General features: G+C 41.0%; 1 protein-coding gene across 10 annotated transcripts in view; it reads right to left on the bottom strand.

Moving 5' to 3' along the window:
• The window catches only part of LOC110107264 (vacuolar fusion protein MON1 homolog), a 63,046-nt gene that overhangs the window by 36,174 nt on the left and 16,604 nt on the right, over positions 1–10,268 (bottom strand). The window lies entirely within an intron of this gene.

Below are 10,268 nucleotides of genomic sequence, written 5' to 3'. Positions count from 1 at the left end.
ACCCAAACTCCTTTAGAATAAATTCAAATCCCAAATTTCTTTTAGCCGAAATTTCCAAAGGTCCCCAATTACTTAATTATTTCCAAAACCAAATCTTGCAACTTGGAAACAAATTAAAATCCCACCTCCTCTACAAGCCGTCGGCCCCTTGCTCTTTCCCGCCCCTCTCTCTTCCCCAATCTCATCTCTCTTTATCTCATTAGCTCCCCCACCTTTACTAAATCTGAAATTAATTTAAGAATTTTGTTTTGGTTCTCCTCACTTTTACTTGCAAGAGAAAACTACTTTCTCTTGCCAATCTTCAAAGAACCATAACAAGGTGGAAGGAGATCGGTACTCAGCACCCATGAATGACGGATCCGGCTACTGAATACGGTTTGACTTGGGACGAGGACGGCTTCTTCGACGTGAATCCTAGGATCAATCATACCGTCGTGGACAATTTGGAGCGCATTCTGGACACCTTAGTGGAAGCCATTGACGAGCACTTCAAAGGCATCGAGTGGAGGATCTCCACCACTCCTTGACGAGAGGTTCTCTTTTCTCCTTTTCATTACATTTCTTTAGTCAAACCTGATCTTGTGTTTGATTGTAGTCACAAAGTATGACTCACTATGCTACTGTTAAGCTTAGTAATCGTAGGGTTTGAGCGCGCTTTTATGCTTGCTAATTGTCATTGTTAGATTAGGGATTGTATGGAATCTACTACTACAGCATTAAGTAATTTACTAATTGTTTTGAAAGTTTTTCCAACTCTCTGGTTATGTAATTTAGCCTAAGCGGGTGTGACCCCTTATTCGTTTTATTTCATTGTTTTGAATTGCTGTAAGTTTTCTTTATCTTATTCCAATCACGAGTTGTGCAACTTCCTAATGAATTGATGGCATTCATAGGTAGTTCTGCATCATCTGGTATCAGAGCATGGTATGCTCTTGCATGTTTTAGGATTCCTGGTAGTTTTCTTTTCTGCATGTCATATTTGCACTGCTGTTATTTAGAAGACTGTTAGGTTGCTACCCTATATTTTTCTCCTATCATTTTACATCATATCTTTGTGTTTTACTCATCTTAATTGCTGCCCTTTACATCCTATAGTCTTGTTAGGAGTCTCGTAGTAACTTCCAATGGACCCAGAACAACTAGGAAGGACCTTAGACTTTTTGGTAGGACAAATGAACATCATTAGCCAGCAACTTAAGGAAAACCAGGCGGATCTAGCTGAGCTTCGTAGGAACACCACTGAGAAATTTGATACACTTGAGCGAGCTAGAGACCACCCTACTCCCTACACCCAATCTAGACCACCTTCTATATATGGGGATGAGACATACCCCGATGAGAGGCAGCATCATGCCAATCATCAAGCACCCTACCACGCATGATCCAGATTTGGATGAGAGGCAACACCGTGCCAATCATCGAGAACCCTACCACGGACATGACCCACGTCATGATCCTAATGCACCACTTATGAAAAACATTAAGGTTGACGCTCCTACCTTTGATGGCACACTCGATCCCCAGCTCTTCCTGGACTGGGTCAAAGGTATGGAAAGTTTCTTTAAGTGGTATGACATCTCCGAGGCTAGGAAAGTCAGTTTTGCGGAGATGAAGCTCACGGGTAGGGCGAGTCAGTTTTGGGCCAACTTAGAGAGTATTAGGGAAGTTAGGAATGAGTACCCGATTGTTGATTGGCCATCCATGAAGCGGGAACTCAAGCAGAAGTACTTGCCTCCGTCGTACTTCCCCCGCCTATTGGACAGGTGGAATAGGCTGACTCAAGACAACAAACCAGTGAAGGAGTACATCGCCTCTTTTGATGACTTCTTGATTCACTGCAAAGGGGAGACCTCTATCACCCCCGTGCAGATCTTATCTATGTTTTGTACCAGGTTGCGTGAGGATCTTCGCAACGAGTTGTTTGCCCGGAACGTCACTACACTGGAAAATGCCTACATACTAATGCTTGATCTAGAGGAGACCCGTTCTCAGCACCTGAGTTGTTCACATGACTCTAGACCCTCCTATAGATCAGCCGGTAGTTCCACCCCACACACTCCTGCTACTCGACCCACTCCTGGGAGCACGACCCGACCATCCACGGGTCCACCTACACCTAGATCTGATTTTAGAAGCAAACCTCCCACCTCGGATGCCCCTTGGTCCAATCCCGGGACCAAGTGCTTTCAATACCAAGGGTATGGGCATTTCGCTTCTCAATGCTCCAGCCCTTATAAAGTCTCGGTCATCGAGGAGATTACTAAGGACGATCTCGAGCCCGAGGTTGATCAGATCTACCAAGTCGAGGAAGAAGGCGAGTACTTTGAGGAGGAGGACAACACTACGGTCCTCCATTGCCTTCAGAAATTGGATACCTCTCCCATTTATGTGGTGAGATGCGTGCTATCCCACCCGACACCCACTGATGACTGACGTAGGAACTCGATTTTCCACACCTACACCAAGATCAAAGACAAGAACTACAAGGTCATAGTGGATAGTGGTAACTACATAAATGTTGTTTCCTCCAGCATGGTATCCCAGTTAGGTCTGTCGGTCGTTCCACCCCAACCCGTATAAGGTAGCGTGGGTCAACTCCATTGCCTTGGAGGTGAAAGAACGAAGCCACGTGCCCATCTCCTTTGCCACTTATAAGGAGAATGTCTAATGCGATGTGTTGACGATGAATGTTGGACAAATCTTGTTAGGTCGTCCATGGATCTACGATAACGATGTCCACATTTTTGGCGTTCGAACATCTGCGTATTCGAACATGCGGGCAAAAAGATTAAGCTTTTGCCATCGCAACCCCGGGTTACGGATGACACAAAATCCAACCCAGTCAAATCTAAGAAAGGAGTGTGACCTTGTCACCGCCAAGGTTCTAACTGTTGAGATTGCTCAAGGCGCCCCTCTTTACGCCTTAGTAGGCCGTGAGATTCCCACCGAATCTGACGAGCCCATTCCTCAAGAACTGCAACCTATCTTAGGGCAGTATGCTGATGTCTTTCCCAATGATCTTCCAGATCAGTTATCACCTCTTAGAGACATTTAGCATGCCATAGACTTCGTCCCTGGAGCCTCCCTCCCGAACCTGCCACACTATCGCATGAACCCCATGGAACATGCTGAACTTAAGAAGCAGGTTGACGAGTTACTGCAACGAGGTTTCATTAAGGAGAGTCTGAGTCCCTACGCGGTGCCGGCCCTTCTCACCCTGAAAAAGGATGGATCTTGGATAATGTGTGTTGATAGCCGTGTTATTAACAAGATCATCGTCAAATATCGATTCCCTATTCCGAGGCTTGATGATATGCTCGATATGATGACGGGTACCACACTATTCTCCAAAATTGATCTCAAAAGTGGGTACCACCAGATCCGGATCCAACTTGGAGATGAGTGGAAAACTGCCTTCAAGACCAAGGATGGTATCTACGAGTGATTAGTCATGCCTTTTGGGCTAAGTAATGCCCCTAGCACCTTTATGTGAATCATGACTCAAGTGTTGCGTTCTTTTATGGGAAAGTTTGTCGTCGTCTACTTAGATGACATTCTTATCTACAGTCATTCCATTAGTTAGCACTTAGGCCACTTGAGGCAAGTTTGTGAGGTCTTAAGGAAGGAGCAACTGTATGCCAACCCGAAGAAATGTACCTTCCTTGAAGATCGTGTCATTTTCTTGGGCTTCATTATTTCAGCCCAAGGGGTTTTCGCAGACCCTGAGAAGGTGAGGGCCGTTGTGGAGTGGCCTATCCCTCAGAACATCCGGGAAGTCTGCAGCTTCCACGGATTAGCCACCTTCTATAGGAGATTCATACGGAACTTTAGCACTATTGTTTCTCATATCACTGATTGCCTGAAAAAGGGTGATTTCTACTGGACCCGACCGCCACCAGAGCTTTTGATGAGATCAAGCAGAAAATGGTGGAAGCCCCAGTAATGAGACTTCCTGATTTCTCCAAATTCTTTGAAGTGACTTGCGACGCTTCGGGGGTCGGAATTGAAGGAGTCCTCTCCCAGGAAGGTCACCAAGTAGCTTACTTCAGTGAAAAGCTAAATGATATTCGGCAGCGTTATTCCACGTATGACAAAGAGTTCTACGTTGTGATCCAATCTCTTCATTATTGGTGACACTACTTGCTCCCGCAAGAGTTCGTCATTTTCTCGGATCACGAAATTCTGCATTATATCAACTCCCAGAAGAAGTTGAATGCACGCCATGATCGATGAGTTGAGTTCCTTCAGGAATACACGTACACCCTTAGACATAAGGCGGGAGTTGAAAATAAGGTTGCCGACGCTCTCAGTCGTCGTATGATGACCATCACTAAAATGAGAGCAGAAGTCGTGGGATTTGACCAAATAATGAGGGATTATTTGGAATGCCTCGACTTCAAGGAGACCTACACTCTTGTCCACAGGCAGCACACGATTTGTGGACGATTTCCTATTGGAGGATGGTTATCTTTTCAAAGCATAGAGGCTTTGTATCCCGAGCACCTCCCTTAGGGAATTTTTGCTCTGGGAACTCCACGCCGGAGGCCTCGCTGGGCACTTCGGACGAGACAAGACTATCGAATCCGTGGAGTATCGCTTTTTTTGGCCCAGCCTGAAGAGAGATGTTGGTCAGTTGGTCAATCGGTGTCACACCTGCCAACTGGCCAAGCAACGTAAGCAGAACACTGGTCTTTACACTCCCCTACCTGTCCTCACTTGTCCTTGGCAGGATGTTACTATGGATTTTATCTTAGGCCTACCCAAGATACTCCGTAGGCACGATGCCATTTGTGTTGTAGTTGATCGGTTTTTCAAAATGGCACACTTTATTCCTTGTTCCAAAACATCTGATGCCTCTCACATCGCGAAGTTATACTTCAATGAGGTCGTCCGTTTACATGGATTGTCCAAAACCATTGTCTCGAATAGGGATGTGAAGTTCACTAGCTATTTTTAAAAAAACCTGTAGATAAAAATGGGCACCAAACTTCAATTTTCCACTGCCTTTCACCCACAGACGAATGGTCAGACTTAGGTAGTTAATAGGAGTTTGGGTAATATGTTGCGGTCTTTGTTGGCGAGCACATTAGAGATTTGGATTCTGTTTTGCCTACTGCTTAGTTTACTTATAATAATTCCATTAATCGGACCACGGGTTTAAGTCCTTCTAAAATTGTATACAGGTTCAAACCAAAACAGCTGTTAGATTTGATACCCATGTGTTCTAGGTTTAGAATTTCTGAGTCTACATCATCATTTGCATCTCATTTGCATCTCATTTGCATGAACTTCATAAGGATATTGCACAACAAATTGAAATGAATAATCATGAATATAAACTACATGCATATTTGAAACGACGCTTTAAAACTTTTGAGGTTGGTGACTCCGTGATGGTGAGGATTCGTCCCGAACAGTTCCCACCGGGAACAGTTAAGAAGTTGCATGCCAAGAGTGCGGGACCTTTCAAAATACTTGAGAAAATTAATGATAATGCCTATGTAGTAGATATGCCTGCAGATTTTAATATAAATCTCTCTTTTAACCAATGTTTAAAATTGCGTAATAGGGTATTAAGACGTTTTTCATTCGTGAGGCGAGGCGTAAGCCTCAAGGCGTTTTGAGGCGTAGGCCTCAAAATCAAAAGATTGCGTAAACATAAAATGATAAATTTGTTATATACTAATGAGTGAATAATATAAAACATAAAAAAGTATAAGATATGAAGTGAAATCAAAATATCTCAATAATAAGACAACATGAAATATAGTTCAACTCAAAATTCTATCTTTCTGAAATCCCAGTATTCTTTTCATTAACATATAATTCTGATTTCCAAAAATAAATAGCAATGACATATCACATATGAACTCATAAGTCATCAGCACTGTCATCACTAAGGGGTTCTTCATTTGAATCATCATTATGGTGAACTGCTCTCTCCCCTTCCTCATCTCCTATAGAGTCCAATGTCGGGCATTTACTTCAAGATTTATGTAAGTTTTAATATATATAGCATGAGGCGTAAGCCTCATGCCAGTGAGGCGAGGCGGGCCTCAACCAAGTTGAGGCGCAAGCCTCATAAAAAAAACTCGAGGCGTAAGCATCGAGGCATTTTTTATTAGAATTGTGCAAAGGCAGGCCTCAAGGAGAGCCTCATATTGCGCAATTTTAAACCATGCTTTTAACATAGAAGACTTAGTGACATATGAAGGTTCTGATTTTAACCCACCCAATCCACTGATAAAATACCTTGTGTGAACCCACCCTGTGAGATCCCAAACCTTCCTCCACTATCAGATATTCCTAAATTAACCATGGCAAAGCAGGTGGAGGCAATCATGAGTGATGAGATCATATCCACAAGAGAAGGTGGACGAAGGAGATATTTGATCAGGTGGAAAGGAAAGCCCGAGTCAGAGGATATGTGGCTAGATCGCGAGGAGTTGCAGCGGATTGACCCAGATGCACTAGGATCTACGAGAGCACTAGAGATACTTACTCGACGGAGTCGAGTTTTCTCCCACCTCGGGAGAATGATGGGGACATCAGCTCGTGAAAGGTTTATCAAAGGCGTGGCCGCCGATCTACGACCACGATCGAGTCCTTATATTTCTGAGTATTTATGTTATTCATGTATTTTTCTATTCGCATGTGTCATGTATTTATTTTTATTATTTTTTCCAATTGTACCCTTTTAGTGGGGAATGTCGTATGTAAGCCCAAAGAGCAAGATTGTCTTTTCTTTTCTTGAGTTCGTGTACTTGGCTATTTATAGCCTCATGCCTTGTGTTTTGAAGTTAATGAATGATTATGAAAATTTTTTTGCACTTGTTCTTGAAGCTTAAGAGAGAGCTTAAGAGAGAGAGTTACAGAGCTTGGTGGAGCCTAGGATAGGCTACCCGTCATACCCAATAGTCACAACTGGTGGCTCTTGGTTCTCCTTCCCTTTCCCTCCACCACCGGCCAACCTCCCTTCTCACCCAAATTCCCCCCTTCTTCCCTTCCCAATCCCACGGCAACCCTTACCCGAGCCCATGCCGCCGACCATATCCTCCTAGCCGTCGGCCTCCCTTGGGTTTCCCCTCCCTCCCCTTCTTTCCTTTATTTCCTATTATGGATTGAATATAACTGGGATGAATTTTGAACTAAAATCCAAATGATTTGAAATTCAAAATATTTCCTAATATACAAAATCTATTTTAGGAAAGTCTTAAAAAAATCATTCAAATCAATTTACAATTGATTGGATTTTTATTTGTCTTCCCTAATCTATGAATCCCAAGTTAGCAAGCCAAAATTAATTGCACAAATCCCTTTTCCCCCATCAAAGCCGTCAGCCCCCTTTTAAGTTTGGGATAGGAAATATTTCCTAAACCCAAACTCCTCCTTTGGAATAAATTCAAATCCCAAATCTCTTTTAGCCGAAATTTCCAAAGGTCCACAATTACTTAATTCTTTCCAAAACCAAATCTTGCAACTTGGAAACAAACTAAAATCCCACCTCCTCTACAAGCCGCCGGCCCTTTGCTCTTTCCCGTCCCTCTCTTCCCCAATCTCCTCTCTCTTTCTCTCATTAGCTCCCACACCTTTACTAAATCTGAAATTAATTTCATAATTTTGTTTTGGTTCTCCTCCCTTTTACTTGCACAAGAAAACTACTTTCTCTTGCCAATCTTCAAAGAACCATAACAAGGTGGAAGGAGATCGGTACTCGGCACCCATGAATGGCGGATCCAGCTACTGAATATTGTTTGACTTGAGATGAGGACGGTTTCACCGATATTCTACGATCAACCTTCTTCGACGTGAATCCTAGGATCGATCATACCGTCGAGGACTATTTGGAGCGCATTCTGGACACCTAGTGGAAGCCATTGACGAGCACTTCGAAGGCATCGAGTGGAGGATCTCCACCACTCCTTGACAAGAGGTTCTTTTTTCTCCTTTTCATTACATTTCTTTAGTGTAACCTGATCTTGTGTTTGATTGTAGTCACAAAGGACAACTCGCTCTGCTAATGTTAAGCTTAGTAAACGTAGGGTTTGAGCGCGCCCTTATGCTTGCTAATTTTCATTGTTAGATTAGGGATTGTATTGAATCTTCTACTACAGCATTAAGTAATTTACTAATTGTTTTGAAAATTTTTCCAACTCTCTGATTATGTAATTTAGCCTAAGCGGGTGTGACCCCTTATTCGTTTTATTTCATTGTTTTGAACTGCTGCTAGTTTTCTTTATCTTATTCCAATCACGAGTTGTGCAACTTCCTAATGAATTGATCGCATTCATATGTAGTTCTGCATAGGGCTGCAAACAAACCGAGCCGAGCCGAGTATGTGAGTGTTCATGTTTGTGTTCATTTAATATCAGTTTGTTCATGTTTGTTCGAGCTTTAGCATTTGTGTTCATGTTTGGTTCATTTAAATTAAGGAGTGTTCATGTTCGGTTCATGTTCAGTTCATGTTCGTTCGTTTAGTGTTTATCAAGCTTGTTCGCGAACATATTTAACGATTTTTTTTAACTATCAAACAAACACGTTCATGAACATATCTATGAACAAACACATTTATAATAAAATCAATTGTCTATGTAAAAAAGGTAATGATTATTTATATTTATTAATTATATAGTCAAATATTAATTATTTTTATCGAGCTTATTCACGAGTTCAAAATCGAACAGGAATCGAGCTTTTGTCGAGCTTCTTATCGAGCTTAATGTCGAGCTTGTTCACGAACTTCAAATGATGTTGTTCGCGAACATAAATGAGCCGAACGCATTAGTGTTCAAGTTTGTTTATTTAAGAATCGAGTATTTAAGATATTGTTCAAATTTGTTTGTTTAGTTAATTAAACGATCGCAAACAAGCTTTAATCGAACCGAACAACGAGTAGCTCGTCGAACGTTTGGTTCGCTTGCAGCCCTAGTTCTGCATCAAAGCCACTGGAAAGACAACATCTCGATTACCATATGCAAGCTGGAAAAGGCAGTCAACTTCATAGATATTAGAGAAAAAAATCATGTTAAACAAACAAGTATTAATTCATACATGTTAGTATCATCCTTCACAACTATGTATTGAAAACATAACATCAGTTGCTTTCCTCCACTACCTAACATTGGTTCCTACGTAAATTGGCCTGTAAGATGACATGACTATAAAGTAGCCTCCTTATCCCAACAACTTCAATGCAGCGAAATGAACTAATCAATAACCTACTAAAGCTATTCAAGATGAATTAACACAAGCTTCTCGAAACTTTTTGCTCACAAGTGAAAATGGGGCAGCTAAAAGCAAGCCCATCACTCCTCAAATGATCTTCCAGAAAAAAGTGCATTTTGAAAACAAATTTCTTGCAGTTAACCATTCCTTTGTAAATTGTGTATTTAAGAAAATAGAACATCACCTTCTCACCATTTTCCCTTCCCAAAGAAAAAAAACTTGCTACAGTTACAGCAACCCATAGAATATTTGAAGTTGAGAGCAACATTTCATCTTCTAAGCTACTTTGGAAAATATCTTCGTCTCATTTGCAGTCTCCAAACAGCACCAAAATCAGTAATTCAAATTCACGCAACTGTGTGTATAAATAGCACATGTATCAATGCTACATCATATTAGTTACAATTCTGCAAACTTATGATATATATGGGACAAATTTTTTTCATCTTTGATTTTCAAATCACTACCACATTAGCGCCTAGCTGACAGCTTTTCTAGCGGATATCAAAAAAATTTGTTGCCAAGAATAACTTTTCATGACCGAGCGCATCATTTTACATTCTAGCAATACATCTACACGATCTAATATTTCTCAATTTATGATTTTATAATTTTATTGTCTATATTTTACAGAAGTTATATAATAATTTCAAATAACAACTCTTCCTACAATATATTCACAACTTTAAAGATAGTTAAAACCATCCCAAACAGATCATCAACTATAACTTTATAATTACTTTAAGATTCCATCATGGCATTGTTTAACATTCTTATTATTCTTAGATAGAAATAAGAATCAAAATGATCCCCTAACTCTTTACAAAGGATCAAAATAGTTCCCCTATTTAAAAGTTTTATTTTAATCCATTGACTTTATAAATGGTAACCTAAATGATGATCCCCCAGAAGGACTAATTTGATCCCTATTTAAAGAGTCAAAGGATCAAATTGGTACTTTTATATAGTCGGAGACTATTTTGACCCTTCAAAAAAAGCTAGGGAACAAATTCAGTCTTTTCCCCTTCCTAGATATCAAAATT

This window comes from Dendrobium catenatum, unplaced genomic scaffold (assembly GCF_001605985.2).
Source record: "Dendrobium catenatum unplaced genomic scaffold, ASM160598v2 fragScaff_scaffold_43, whole genome shotgun sequence".
NCBI classification, from domain to species: domain Eukaryota; kingdom Viridiplantae; phylum Streptophyta; class Magnoliopsida; order Asparagales; family Orchidaceae; genus Dendrobium; species Dendrobium catenatum.
The sequence above is the reverse complement of the archived record's forward strand: the minus strand, read 5'-3'. Positions and strand labels throughout refer to the sequence as shown.